This window comes from Canis aureus, chromosome 16, assembly GCF_053574225.1.
Source record: "Canis aureus isolate CA01 chromosome 16, VMU_Caureus_v.1.0, whole genome shotgun sequence".
Taxonomy (NCBI): Eukaryota; Metazoa; Chordata; class Mammalia; order Carnivora; family Canidae; genus Canis; species Canis aureus.
This window is the reverse complement of record NC_135626.1, coordinates 4,904,682-4,918,967: the sequence shown is the minus strand read 5'-3', so window position 1 is coordinate 4,918,967 and position 14,286 is coordinate 4,904,682. Positions and strand designations below refer to the sequence as shown.

Here is a 14,286-nt window from a genome sequence, read left to right as displayed (position 1 = left end):
GGGGTGCCCTGCCTGCTTACCTGGGGCCTGTGGGGCAGTGCAGGGATGAGGGAGCCATCCAGGGGGAGGAGCTGCTTCCTGCTGCCTGCACAGCTAGAGCAGATCTGAACCTATTACCTGAGGCAGAGGGGACGCTCTTGGCCTCGGCAGAGCGCATTAGGGGCGGGCGGGCCAGGGAGTAGGGCTGGCCAGGCTGCTCGTGCCAGGGAAGGAGGGGGCCGGCCAGAGCAGGCTGGGGCGGGAGGGGCCAGGCCAGCTGGGGCCGGAGCTAGCGTGACATCACCGGGCGGCCCGCCTCTGTCTGGGGCTGAGGGGAGGCCCGGAGCCTTTCTGGGGCCTGGGGGATCCTCTTGCACTGGTGGGTGGAGAGAAGTGCCTGCAGCCAACCAGGGTCAGGCTGTGCTCACAGTTTCCTCCAGCGGCATGTAAAGGCTCCACAAAGGAGTGGGGAGTTCAAATGAGGCTGCTGCAGACGGCCTAAGGATGGACCCGGAGCCCTGAGCCCCAGCCCTGCAGAGCATGGCACAGAGGCAGACGCCAGCCCCTGCCGGGAGAGGAGGCAGGTTGTAAGCAGCCCCGGCAGGACACCTGGCCAGCCCCTGCCCGAGCCCTGGCCCCAGCCCGGCTGGGAGCACAGCAGAGCAAGCAGAGGCCAGTGAGGCAGGGCTGCTCGGCGGCCAGTCCGGCCTGCGACTCGGGGACCCCCTCCTGGAGGCCATGGACAGGCTGCCCTGCTGACGGCTGGGGTAAAGCATGTGAGGAGCTGCCCCGGGAGCCAAGCAGGAGTGAAGAGGTAAGGGGCCAGCTCTGTGGCACCAAGGGACCAGGGGGCAATAGGCAGCAGCTGGCCCCATGTCTGGGCGTTCAAAAACCCTAACCCCTCTAGCTGGGAGTGTGTGTGGCTGGACCCCAGAGGGGGTCACTCTTGCTTTCCCTTGGAGCCAAACAAGGCATCTGCTGGGGCAGATCTGTGGACACCTGGGCAGAGGGTGGTGTTCTGGGGGCATGAGACCGTGGGCTGGAGCTTCGAGGGCTTCATCTGTAAGCCCCATTCTGTCTCAGACAAAGAGCCTTTGGGGTGAAGGAGGCGGCTCCTGGGCCCGGCCCGGCAGCTGGGGTGCATGCGTGAGTCCGTGCCTATGTGTAGGTGTGTGCTTAGCAGGACAGGGGTAGCTCAAGGACAGGGGAAATCGTTTTTAGGTTTTGGGTTCCTATGCACCCTGGCTAGAGACTATGCCAAGGCAAAAGCAAAAGCAAACACTGTCCTGCCAGAGCTGGGAGCCCTTGTTCAGAAAGTTCCCTGGAGCCCAGAAGCCTCTGCTCACCCCACACCTGGAAAGGAGACGACTGAAGGGATCCAGAGCTGGAAGGGACACATCAGCTAGAGACTTCCGTCACGGTGACTCAGGGCAAAGTGCTGCCCCGGCTTTCCCTGCACGTCCACAGATGCTTGAGCCCGCCCAGGACCAGATGATAGCCCAGGTCTCCAGCAGGCAACATGTGGCAGGGAAATAGGGGAGCACCAGGCTTCCCCGGCACCTCGGCAGGGGTACAGCATGGGCTCCACATTTCCAGTCCCTTGAAAGCACTCAGCATTAGATAACATTTCCAAACAGAAATTCTTCACTGATCCCTCCCTTCTCCTTCTGTGATAGTGTGTCACGGGTCAGCTATTGCCTCTGCTGTGGGATTATGAGAGCTCCCAGAGGCCAGTTCAGTTACTTAGAAAAGGATCTCCTTTCACCAGGGCTCTGAGGAAAGCCGAGAATGCCACTTCCGAAGCTGGCTGAATGCTCCCCACATGTATTTTCCCACATTGAGGCAGAGTAAGGTAGCACCTATGAGCTAAGTTCAAATCCTAGCTCTTCTACTTAGGAGCCACAGTTCTTCGGCCTCTCTAAACGTGTTTTCTTTTCTGCAAAATGTGATAATAATACCACCCATCTTTTAGTAATGGTTAACACTTACATTGCACTTTCTCTGAGCCAGGCACTTACCAGCTTGAGGGATCCTCACAGCCACCCTACAACACAGGTACTGTTGTTTATAACCATTTTATAGGTAAGGAAACCAAGGTGCAGAGGTTCAGGAGGTATGCTCAAGGCCACATTTTTAGTAAGTGCCAGCACCAAGACTTGAACCCAGTACCCTGAGCCTCACTCCACTGCTTTCTAGGAGGAGCACATGGGATCATGTCAGGGAAGGCCTTAGCACCATGCCTGCTGTGTGGCAAACCCTCAGAATATGTTAGTCACCGAGTATTAGGACCCAAACAATCAGAATCGCAGAAACCCAGAAGAGAGCAGGGACCCAGATTCCCTATGTCCTGGACATCCTAATAGGGCTGTCAGAAAATCCTACCAGGCCTTGCCAGTATGGTGGCTACTACTGCTACCCACATTGGGGGTCTTCCCAGGAGGCTGGGTGGTGGGCTTTATGTCTGAAGTGAATTGCAGCACGTCCAGGTCCTTGAAGTCCACACTAAGGGAGGGTGCAGACACCGATGAGGGGACCTCAGGTACATTTGATACCAACCTTACCACCCACATGGGCACTACCCATCTCCCGGGCGGTCTCCTGCCAGAACTGTAGTAGGTGAGGAAAGTGAGCTACCTTGGTGCTGTAGGAGGTCTGCACAGCAGGAAGACCGATGCCAGGCCTGTCCTAGGACTGTAGAGGGAGAGGAGAGGGACTCCACCCCCAAGCTCCATCTCCATCACCACCGCTGACCATATGGTGGCCAAGGCCGGTAGATTTTACACCAGCCAACACTGGTGCATCTTAGCTCAAGACAGTGGCTTCTCTCCTGTGGCCCTAGAGGTCACAGTGGATTCCCTGAACTCTGGAGAGCATTTTGAAAAGCTGGTGTTACATTTGTGCGTCTCTACCACAGGCCTCTGGGGCCACAGACGCTGCAGGTTTCCAGCTCCAGGCTAGAACCATGCTGGAACCTGGCAGTTCACTGTGCTCTCAGGGCAGCTCCAGCTGAGCAGAGGCTCTAACTTCACAGGCCCAGCTAACAAAAATTAGATCAATTATTACTCAATAATTAAGGCAGTCATGGTGGAACAGACAAAATGTGTGAAACACATGGTCCAGGAGAGGACTACAATGGTCCTGCTGTAAGCTCATGGGCAGAGCAATGAAGACACTTTTCCATCTACCCATCCATCCCACAAGGATTTATTAAGTACAGGCTGCACTAAGTAAAGCATGTGCATTATCGCATTTCATCCTCAACAGAACCCTAGGAGATAGGTTCTAGTTTTAGCATCCCATTTTTCAGATGAGATAACTAAGGCTCAGAGAGGCTAAGCAACTTGCCCAAGGTCACGTAGTTGGTGATTATGTGGGCCTTGAACACATATGTAGGCTGTCAGCCTAGCTCCAAAGTCTATGCCTTTCCCACCCCACTCCACTGCCCTGTTCAAGGTATCCTGACTTCTCTTTTCTTGACCCTGTCACTGTGTCCCCCAGCAGCCAAGGCTGTTCTGGTTGCTGTCCTACGGAATGCTTATGCCACACTGTCTGAAAACCACATGCTTACCTGATTTCAATGTATCACTTGCTTGTCAAAGAAGCCTACCTCTGAGACAGAACAGGCATTATCAACCCCCCTCTTATAGATGAGTCTCAGCAGAGCTCCAAAGCACCATGGGACTCTGGCACCAGCTCAGTGGGGTGGAGCCTCAGGCAAACATTCATCTGTGTGTCTGAGATACCATTCATATGTTTCCTACATCTCTACTTCGAGACTCTATGGGCTGCAGAATCAGAGTGCAGGTCCTCATAGTCTGCACTGGGCCACACTCGAGCAATCCTGAGAAGAATCAGAGAGACAGCAACTGGTAGCTACCTTAGAACAAACAACAGGAGCTCGCCCAGGGCAGGTACATCCAGCTTCTGGTCTCTCTGAATCATTTCACTCAAAATGGTCTCAACTGACAGTAGTCAGATGCAGTGGGGCTCTACTGGTAGGGCCCACGGCCTAGTGGAAGGAGGCAGAAGGTGAATCTATCACACAAATGCACAACAGTGAGAGACCTGCAAAGAGGGGGCATGTGGCACTAGATGGGTGGTGCCATCCCATTTTACAGAGGAGAAAACTGAGGCTCAGAGGTTGCGCACCTCTGCCAATGTCCCTCTACTAGTGGGCCGAAAAGCAAAGATTCAAATCCAAGACATACTGGGAAGTTGCAAGAATGAATCAATTCACTGAATAGCATTCTTTTCTGTGAATTTATATAAAACACCCCAAATAGAAGGGTTATTCAGTCACTGGCAACTGGGAGTTTGTGGTGATAGATACAACATATCAGACCTCACGGTGAGGGTAGTTTTAATAGCAAAACCGTATTCCCTCATATTGACTGTAAACCATATGACTGATTTAATAAGCCAGTGGGGGGTGGGCAGTTAAAATTTAAAATGTTACAATGTCTTATTACAAGTGTACATCAATTGTGAGACACATTCTGATCACAGAAATGTTCCCATGTTGCATTGGGCGGGGGGGGGGGGGGGGGGGCGGGGAGCGGTAGGAACCCAGGCCTCTCACAATTGAACTATTGTGTTAGGTCTTTTCTCGGGTGAAACCAACCAGCCCGTGTTGGGGCCAGCAGCCCCAGAGCCTCAGCCTCCTCCTGCTACCTAGTCCTCTAGGAAGGCAGGCACAAGACCACCTAAGAAAAGCCCAGAAAGGGGGCGCCTGGGTGGCTCAGTGGGTTGGGCGTCTGACTCTTGGTTTTGGCTCAGGTCATGATCTCAAGGTCATGAGATTGAGCCTCCAATCAGGCTCTGTGCTGGGCGTGGAAACTGCTTGGAGTTCTTTCTCTCTCCCTCTGCCCCGCTTACACTTTCTCTCTCTAAAGGGCAGGGTGGGGGCAGGGAGCCCAGAAGGATGTCTGTCCTTATCACTAAGAGGTGCCTGAGGAACAGCTCCGTTCCAGGAGTGACTGAAGTTCTGCCTGAAGTGGCCCCAGTTCAACCTGCATGAGCAAAAGGAGGTATTTCTTAGTCACCGTTGGCCTCTAATACTCAGGGCCAGGCAAAGAAGGGATTTGTGGAGTGAATGAAGGAAGGAAGGAATAAATGAATGAAGCAAGCAAGCCTCAGATCCAGACCAACAAGCCTCTTTGTCCCATGGTACCATACAACTCTCCCCTGGGTTGTCCAGCCAACAACGCCCCTTTGGGGCACCTCTACTCCCACTTATGCCCCCTGCAATCCTCACCCCAGCTGGCTCGGCTGCCCCTGCAGCTCCGAGCTGCCCTGCAGGGTACTGATCAGCATCCTACCTGTTCTCTGTCCTGCCTATTGCCATGGGCCCCTCGAGAGCAGGGAACTACTTGTTTCTGCTATATCTCCAGTTCTAGCGCAGGGGCCAGAACAGGGGAAGTGCTTGGGAGATACATTCAATGAATGAAATCCTTGAAGTCCTATTTAGGAATCTAAGTGCTGTCCTGGCTATTGGGTATTCAGAAGGGAAATGACACTGTCCCCGCTTTTAAGAAGCTCGCAGTCTAGGGGCACACAGCCAAATGAACTGTGTCTGACATGCTGTGATGGACACAGGAAGCAGCCACAACTGCTCCTGGGGGCTGGAGGAGGGAATGTGGCTTCAAAGGGAAGTGGACCTGGGAGGTCAACTGAGAGGGAGACAGGTGTGCATCAGGCAGGCCGCGGGGGAAAGTGCAGAGGTAGGGAGCATGAGTGTGAGCGTGAGCACAGAGGCCCTATTTTAAAGCAGGATACCGACACGACCAGCTGCGAACTTTAGAAAGACGGGCCTGGAGCAGCCTGCCCCGTGGAGTGCAGGGGAGCGAGCACCTGGAGTAGAGGGGTTGGTTAGGGCTATGTAGGTAAGAGACCTGGCTCTGGGGCAGACAAACACAATTCCAGACCTGGCCGCTGGGGCTTGGTAGCTCTGGGGCTCTGGGCAAGTAAGTGGCTTCATCCCTGACCTCTGTCTCCTCTTCTGTGAGATAAGAATAATCACAGGCCCTACCTCACAGAGTTACTGGGATCTGAGAGATAGGCACAAAATGTGCTTGTCCCAGTGCTCAAAGGAGGAGGCCAAGCCAACAGGCTGAGGTGGCCTTGGGTGCCAACCATTCGGCCTGGCCTAGAAGAGTAGCTCCAGGCTGGGTCCAGAGTCCCCAGGAAGCCACTGTGGGGCAGCAGTCCCTGGTTTCTTCTCCCTCTCATCTGAGGTTCCTCCAGACCCAGGGCTCCAGAGCACACAAGGCACTGCCGCAAACGCAGCAGCCAACTCAGAAGCTGGGCTCTGACATGGCTTCTGCAGACTCTCCCCGCCTCTGCTCTGTTGGCTGGGGCTCCTGGCACAGAGGGTTCAGTGCGCAGGCTTTGGGGGAATCACAAAATGGTTCCCAAATAATGCACTGTGAAAAAGTAACAGCAGCATCCCTGTCCCCCTGGCAAAGGCAACCAGCCCCCCACTGCCTAACCACATCCCATCTTGCCCTATGATCTCATAGTATGACCACAGCCGGCTTCCTCTGTGAACTCAGCCCTTCCCTGGAGCCCGCAGCTCCCCAGGGGCAGGAGCATGAGAGCCAAGGGCATCAGGCAGATTCAACCCCCACTGCTGTTCTTTCAGGCAAATCTGTTTTATCTGACACTACCTGCCTGTCTGGTTTATGCCTGTATTCCCATCACCCATGACAAGGGTGGACTCAGGCTGTCACAGTTTACAAAGACCAGCTGGCAGGGAAGGTTAGGAGATGGAAGGCTGGATGGATGAACAAATGGCTCATTTGAAGGTCTTATGAGGGCTGAGCTGGCAGGGTCCGGGAACTGGCTCCAGACTCCTTGGGTGCCCACATGGCCTTCTGGTGGGGAATGAATCACAGGATCCTAGGCTGGGAGGGGATGGCAGTTGGAGATGTGGCTGTTCCCTCCCTGGCCCCCAGGCTAGCAATGAATCACCTAGGACAAATGAGGCACAGTTTCTTCAGGTTTTCTAAGGTGAGGACGCCACTGTTCATCCGCGATGCCCATTTTGGGGTCTTGCCACTTGGATAATCAAGAAGCTGTTTCTAACATCTAACAAAACTCCCCCTTGTACTAACCTGAAAGCCATTTCTACTTATTCAGTCAACAGTGACTAAGAAGCAATCTGCATCCTGGCCATGAAGCAAACAGACAGGCACCTTTTGTTCATCCTGGTTGGAGAATCAATCTTGATGGAAGTGAGGGCTTGGACATTGCCGCTGACAGCTGAATCCCAGTCCTGGTATTTATTCCAAGGAGCCTTAGACAAGTAACCTGACCTTTCTGGACCTGGGTTTACTCTCCTGCAAAATGCAGGTGATAATACTTTTCTCCTGGGTATAAAGGTACCTTATAATTTGGTGCCCAATCAGGACATTTTTGAAAATAAGAGGGGGTGCTATTAATAATTACATAACAGGCCTCAATGGGAGCTAACCTTATGCACAAAGCAGTACATGCCAATGAGAAAGGGCACACCAGGCACATGGTGAGTTTACTAGAAACAGACGAGGGCTATTGTTATCTATACTTTTGGGTATATGGTCAGCTGGGCCCTCTGGGGCCCTTTTTTCTAGAATTTTCCTTTATCTGGGTCTCTCCCACATCCTGGATTACCAATTGGTTTAGGTACCCACTGGTACACCATGCATCTCAACCAGCTTTAGTAGGAAAAGCTGTCAACTTCGAAGTTTTGATTTTTTCTTCTCGGTCCTGATGTTGCCTGATGTTGATTGTTAATCAGGTCTATTGGACTGCCTCAAGCACACTCAAATTCCTAGCTACCCCAAAGGCAGATGCCAGGGGCCAGCCAGGCACACTCAGGGCCAAGTGGTGGTTCCAGATTCCTGCACCGCCAGTGGCAAGGGGTCATTTCTCAGGCCTCCTGCAGGGCCCCTGGTCTAGACTCATCCCCGGCTTTCTGTGATCACGGAATTGTAGGGTAGGGCTGGTGACAGATGCAGGGGTGGGTTCTGTGAGCCTCTCACATGGGACTATAGCCTAGATGGGTGACAAGGCACCACCATGAGAGCTGGTTTGAATCCAGAAATTGTCCTGGGGACTCCCCTTGCCTGTGGGGGTCAGAGAGCAATTTCTTTTGAGTGTCCTGTCACTCTAGCACTTTTCTTTCTATATATTCAGCATGGTATATTTTGGGGCTCCGCTATTGAGTAATTCGGTGACTATGGGTAAAATGACTCGCGGTCTTAGAATATGAATAGTTCCCTCACCTGCAAATAAGGATAATTGTCAGCCCTGCTGTTAGTCTTAAAAGCATCTTTGTGGGAATCAGAAAATGGCTATAATAATAAATACCCCAAACTACAAAGACCATTGAATGTGAGTTGTGCTCCTTAGAGTGGCAGAGTGCACAACTTGGGCCACCACCCATGGCAGCCTGAAATAACAGGGCTTCCCTCCTAAGGTTGTTGGGAGGATTAAGAAAGATCATGTATATAAAGTGCTTGAGTCATGTGACAACAGAGTGTGGTTATCATCTTCAGTGTTTGAACTTTTCTCATTCCTAACCCTCGGGGCCACCAGTTTCTGCTGCAGGGCAGGACACAGAGCTCCCTCCTATAAAAACAATTCTTCCTACAAAGTGGCCTCATGCCTGGGCTGCAGTGCCATGGTGCTGAGTGGGAGGTGGACACACGGTGTGTGGCCCCACTGCACTGGGCCAAGCAGGGACACTCGGGCTGCCCACCAGAGGCTGGGTGGGACCCAAGCCCAGGGGAGGCTGCCTCCCAGTGTGCAGGGGCTGTCACGTGGCTTGGTCACACCAGCTCCACTTGTGGGGAGGGAAACCCGTACATAATGGAAACTCCTCACAATACAATGTGGAAAAGCAATTTTAAGAATCGTTTTTATTTTCCTTTCGAAGCCAAGGAAAACAGTTGCAGTTGCTTTTCTTTGTTGGTCAGAGGAAGAAAGTGAGGCGCACCACTCTGATTGCAGTGGAGTTCTCCAGGCCTAAGATGACTGGAATGCTGGGGAGGGTTATTTCTCTTGGGGTGCAATTAGTTGAATAAATATCAAGAGAGTAAAAGGAAACAAACTCATTACTGCCCATTAAGAACTGCCAAAGTAGCATAAAACTGAAGACGGGGGATAGATTCTTTAAGGAAAACAACTCCAAAGCCGAGGGCAAGGCAGAGTACAGCCCTTGGTGTCAGGCTGACCTGAGCTCTCGGCTGGGTCAGCTCCAGCTCTTATCTGCATGGACTCCTGGGGAAGTCACTTAGCCTACCTGGGAGTCAGTGTTCTCATTTACAAAATAGAAGTGGGGGACAGCCACCTGGTTAGACTACCTGCGATGGTGTGTGTCAGGCACCCAGCACGGTGCCCTGCTCCTTCCCTTCCTTCTAGAACCCACTTGGCCCCAGATGACACCTGCCAAGCCCAGACCCCATGGAAAACTAACAGGAAGACCCAGAATCGTGAGCCCCAGAACTGGTGTCACTGGTAGGAGTGCCATCCAGAGCAAGATACCTGACACCCCCTCTCAAAACGGCAATAACTAACTAGCTCTGAACGTTGGGATGATTAACTGATAATGTGTATGCAAAGGGCCTTGTGAACCTGAAAACTGTTATCAAACAATTATCAAGTTTGGTGCTCTTTTTAATCAAATAATTGCTGAGAAATGCTCTTTCAAGACAGCACAGCCTATGCACTGCATTTGCCCAGCTGTTCCCTTCCCACTCTTGCCCAGCACCGTGTAAGATCCAGGGACAGTGAGACAGCCAAGACCCACCCAGTCTGACAGAGGACGGCTTTAGAGCTGGGTGGTAAGGCCAGACAGACTTCCTGCCCAGGGCCCAGCTCTGTGAGAGGCCCAAGGTCCTCCTCTGAGAAATGGGAGGAGCATTAATTATGGTATCACCCCCACCCTCCACTCCCATGTCAGGGGGCATGGTCAGTGTTCCTCACTGAGTCTGGCAACATTGTCTGCCAGCATGCTGCCATCACGTTATTATTATCATCTCTAGTTTGGGAAGCATTTCTATGTCCTTTAAGTAGTGTGCAAGGCAGGTTAGATCGCCCCGTTAGATCACATTTCACCGAAGAGGCTTGGCCTTCCGGATCGCAAGTCCAAGGGCACAGGCTCTGATGGGGAAGCTCTGGGAGCCCAGGTTTGGGAAGGGACAAGGCTCAATGATAAACAGGGTCACCCTGCCAGGTCTTGAGGCCTGGGAAGGCTTGGAAATCAACCATTTCCTGGAGCCAGGTTGCTTCCCTGGGCCCCTGGTAGTTTCTCTGTCAAGGGAGAGGCCCGCACGAGCACCACCAGCATGGGCACCAGCTGCCTCAGGTGAGCGGCCTGTGGGAAGGCACCTGCCTGCCCACCCTAGCCTGCGGCACTGCTCCTCCCCATTGTTTTGGGCCAGGCGTGGCCACGGGCTGGTGCAAGAGCAGCCAGAGCGCTCTGGAAACCAGGCAAACACTCACAAACTCAGCCCCGTTTCCACTCACGTCACCACAGCCCTACCTCCTAGCCCAACCCAGACCAAAGACCGCTGAACACCTTTCTCTGCCTGGCCTCGATCAAAGTGTGGGCTGGCCACACTTCCTCATTCAAGCAGAAAACAGTTCTGAGTGGCTCTGGGGAGCCCAGGGCCTGTTTTGTAACAGCCCACGAACTGGTACAAGGTGGGGCCTGGACCGAGGCTGCTCCCCAGAGAAGCCACAGAGGAGCCTGGGGAGGACAAGACTTCCAGCTTCCATGTCATGCTAATTCTTTTTTTTTTTTTTTGTACTAAAGACCAGATTAAGTACATTTCTACATTTCTATGTCAGTAAGAGTTTGAAGGCTTGAATACATGAGATCAGATCAGGGACACTTTCCTGACTTCTCCAATTATCCCTGGTTCTGCCACCTTCCAGCTGTGTGATCTTAGGCAACTCACTCAGCCACTCTGAGTCTTAGTTTCCTCATCTGTAAAATGGAAATGACAGGAGAATCTTAACAGTATCTACCTTGAGAGAAGACAAAGTAGAAAATGCTTGCAAATGGCTTGTGAGGAGCAGGTTGGATGTTATTGATAAATATAAGAGATGACATCCAGGGCACCTGGGTGGCTTAGTTGGGTGTCTGCCTTCAGTTCAGGTCATGGTCCTGGCATCAAGGCCTGTGTTGGGCTCCTTCCTCAGTGGAGAATCTGCTTCTCTCTCCCCTAATCATGTTCTGTCTCTCTCTCTCAAAATGAAAGAAAGAAATGAAAGAAAGGAAAGAAAAAAGAAGAAAGAAAGGAAAGAAAAAAGAAGAAAGAAAGAAAGAAAGAAAGAAAGAAAGAAAGAAAGAAAGAAAGAAAGAAAGAAAGAAAGGGTCTCCTCCTGTGTAGCTGGCACCCCCTCATGCCATCACCTGCATGAGCTCCCCTGGCCCTGCCTCTCCATAGCCCTCCCCACTGTGTGGAAGCTGTTGTCAGGTGTGCCCTTTTATTCAGCCCAGAGATATTTACTGAGTGCCACATGCCACATGCTTGGCATTGAGAATGGAGCAGTCAGCCCCCTGCCCTCCTTGCGGTTCCAGTCACTGGGGTGGGGTCAGGAAACATTTTACATCTGTTAACAATGAGGACTCTGGAGAGGAGGGTGGGGAGGTTACAGTTTTAAGTGACTGGGTAGGCCTCACTGGGAAGGTAATATCTCAGCAAAGACCTTAAGAGGTGAAGGAGTGAGCGATGAGGAAAGGGGGTAAGAGTGTTCCAGTCAGGGAACAGCATACAAAGGTCCTGAGTCACAATCGTGCTTGGCGAGCATACGGACCCCCCAGGAGGCTGTGGTGGCTGCAGTGGCATATGGATGGGGTGGCGGGAGGGGATGAGAGGAGTCAGAGAAGAGGTCAGGGAGGGAGCGAGCCAGGTCTGCAAGAGCCAGAGACACCTTCTAAGCTTTTTCTCTGAGTTGAGGAGCTCCCTAGGGATTCTGAGTAGAAGATGGAACTTTTTAAAAAGGATCAGGGATTCCCGGGTGGCTCAGCAGTTTAGCACCTGCCTTCAGCCCAGGGTGTGATCCTGGAGTCCTAGGATCAAGTTCCGCGTTGGGCTCCCTGCATGGAGCCTGCTTCTCCCTCTGCCTCCCTATCTCTCATGAATAAATAAAAATAAATAAAAATCTTAAAAAAAAAAAAAAAAGAAAAAGGATCACTCTGGCTACTGGGCTAAGGACAAAGGGCAGGAGCAGGTCCAGCAGCAGATAGTTAGGTCCAGGTGAGAGGTGGAGGGGGTGTTGTACCAGGGTGTAGGAGAGCTGACGAGCAGAAGCAGGACTCTGAGAATATGTCCAGGAAATTGCTATTATGATTTGGTGGTGAATTAGATGCGGGGCATGAAAAAGTAGAGTCAAGGTCATTGACTTCAAGGTTGTTGCCCTGAACAACTGGAAGAGCAGAGCTTCCATTTACTAACACAGGAAAATCTGGGGTAAACATGTTTAGATAGAGGTGTGACGACATCAGTTCACTTCCAGATACGTTGAGTTTGAGATGCCTAGGAGATAGTAGGGTGGAAATGTCAAAGGGGCAGTTAGATGTATGGGTCTGAAGTCAAAGGGGAAGGTCTGGGCTGGAGAAATAAATGTGGGAGTTAGCAGCACCTGCAGGCCACAAGACCACATGAGATCATGTGGTAAACAAGGTAAACAAGAGGTCTGAGGATGGAGCTCTGGGTCTCCCCGGACAGGAACAGAAGGATGAACCAGCAAAGGAGAGAGAAAGGGCAGCCAGTGAGAAAGGAAATGGTGATCTTCAGGAAAGGAAGTCTAAGAAGGGAGTGACCAACCACATTCCCCAGTGTGGAGAGGCAAGTACTGATGAGGACTAAGAACAGGCCATTTGGTCTGGCAAGTGAGGCCACCAGTGATCCTGTCCAGAGCACTCGGAGGGAAGGGGGGATCTAGGCCTGATGGGAGTGGGCTCAAGAGAACAGGAAGTAAGGGCCTTTCTGGAAACCAAGTACAGGCAGCCCTTCGGAGGGTTTTGCTAAAAAGGGGAGCAGAGGAATGGAACGGTAGCTGGAGAGGAGATGTGAGATCAAGAGAGGATTGATTTTCTTTAAGATGAGAGAAATAACAGCATGATTATAGGAAAAATGTGATCATGCAGGAGATATGGGGGAGAAACGCTGGAGCCATAGCCCTGGGTAGGCGAGAGGAAGGATGTGCACACATCCATCCCCTCCCTCTTGGCCCGGCTGACTCCTGCTCATCCCTCAAGGGGTCAGTGTAAAGGTCACTTTCTCAGGGAAGCTTTCTGGAATCCTCAGATTAGGTCAGTTCTCTGTTCTACCCTTTCACAGCATATGTTCCTGCTGCTCTGTGGCTCTTGGGGACTGTGCCACTGTGCGTAAGCCACGTAAGGGCAGGGCTGGCTCGGGCCTGTGTGCGGCCGTACGCGTCCAGCAGCCAGCATGCTGCCTGACACACCAGGATATCTGGTGAGGGAATGAATGGTCCAAGAGCAGAACTGAAACGAATCCAGAGACACAAGTCTTTTTTCCGCTTCTGTCTGCTTTAATCACATTGCAGTGGCCAGGGGGAACTTGCAGTTACTGGCTATTGCAAATATTTGGATTTAGAAGAGCTCAGTTGTTTGTTCCTGTTTGGGCTATTCATCTTGTCTCTAACACACAGACCAAAGCCATGTGACTGGACACATCCTTCCATTGACATTGTCCACTACCAACTGAACAGATTCCATCCCATGTCCAGAGATTTGTTCATTTCACAAATATTCACTGTAAGCCTGCTTTGTGTAGCATCCTGAGGACACAGGATGGAATCAGACACAGCACCTGCCCGCATGGAGTATGGAGTCCGCTAAAGAAGACCACACAGAACCCTATTCATCATGACTGTCACAAATGCTTCAGTAAAGGGAAAGCCCAGGGGGGTTACAAACAGGTTAGAACAGGGAGACATAATGGTCTGGGGGGCATGAGGCAGAGAACAGAGATTAGATAAACCTTCCCCTGCCTCCCTGCCCCAGCTTTGAGCTGCCGTCTGTGGTTTTCAGGCTTGGGCCAGGAGCTCCGCGAGGGGGCTGGGCTTGAGGGCGGGCTCTGGGAGTGGCAGGGCCATGGCCTTCTGCCTCCAGATGCCCCCGTCCCCTCCGGCTTCCTCTCTACCTCTGTGGAAGCCTGCCTGTCTCCTTCTGCTGCTTCCAGAAGGGCTGCCTCCTGAAGCTGCATTTTTGGAAAGATTTGCCTGGCGAGAAGGCTGAGCTCATTTATGGCACAGGCTGCTGGCAGTGACAACACCGTTACTGAATCT

The 14,286-nt window shown here is 52.2% G+C and overlaps 2 protein-coding genes across 15 annotated transcripts in view; one reads left to right on the top strand and one right to left on the bottom strand.

Moving 5' to 3' along the window:
* The window catches only part of RALGPS1 (Ral GEF with PH domain and SH3 binding motif 1), a 295,262-nt gene that overhangs the window by 104,323 nt on the left and 176,653 nt on the right, over positions 1-14,286 (bottom strand). The window lies entirely within an intron of this gene.
* ANGPTL2 (angiopoietin like 2) overlaps positions 295-14,286 on the top strand; it is a 35,901-nt gene continuing 21,909 nt past the window's right edge. The window contains exons 1-2 of one of the 3 annotated variants that reach the window (XM_077850736.1): positions 6,612-6,987; positions 7,117-7,255. The gene's annotated coding sequence lies outside the window, so the exon portion shown is untranslated. Of the gene's footprint in view, positions 794-6,611; positions 6,988-7,116; positions 7,330-14,286 lie in introns of those variants that run through there. The other 2 variants (XM_077850737.1, XM_077850735.1) reach the window with 2 other exon arrangements.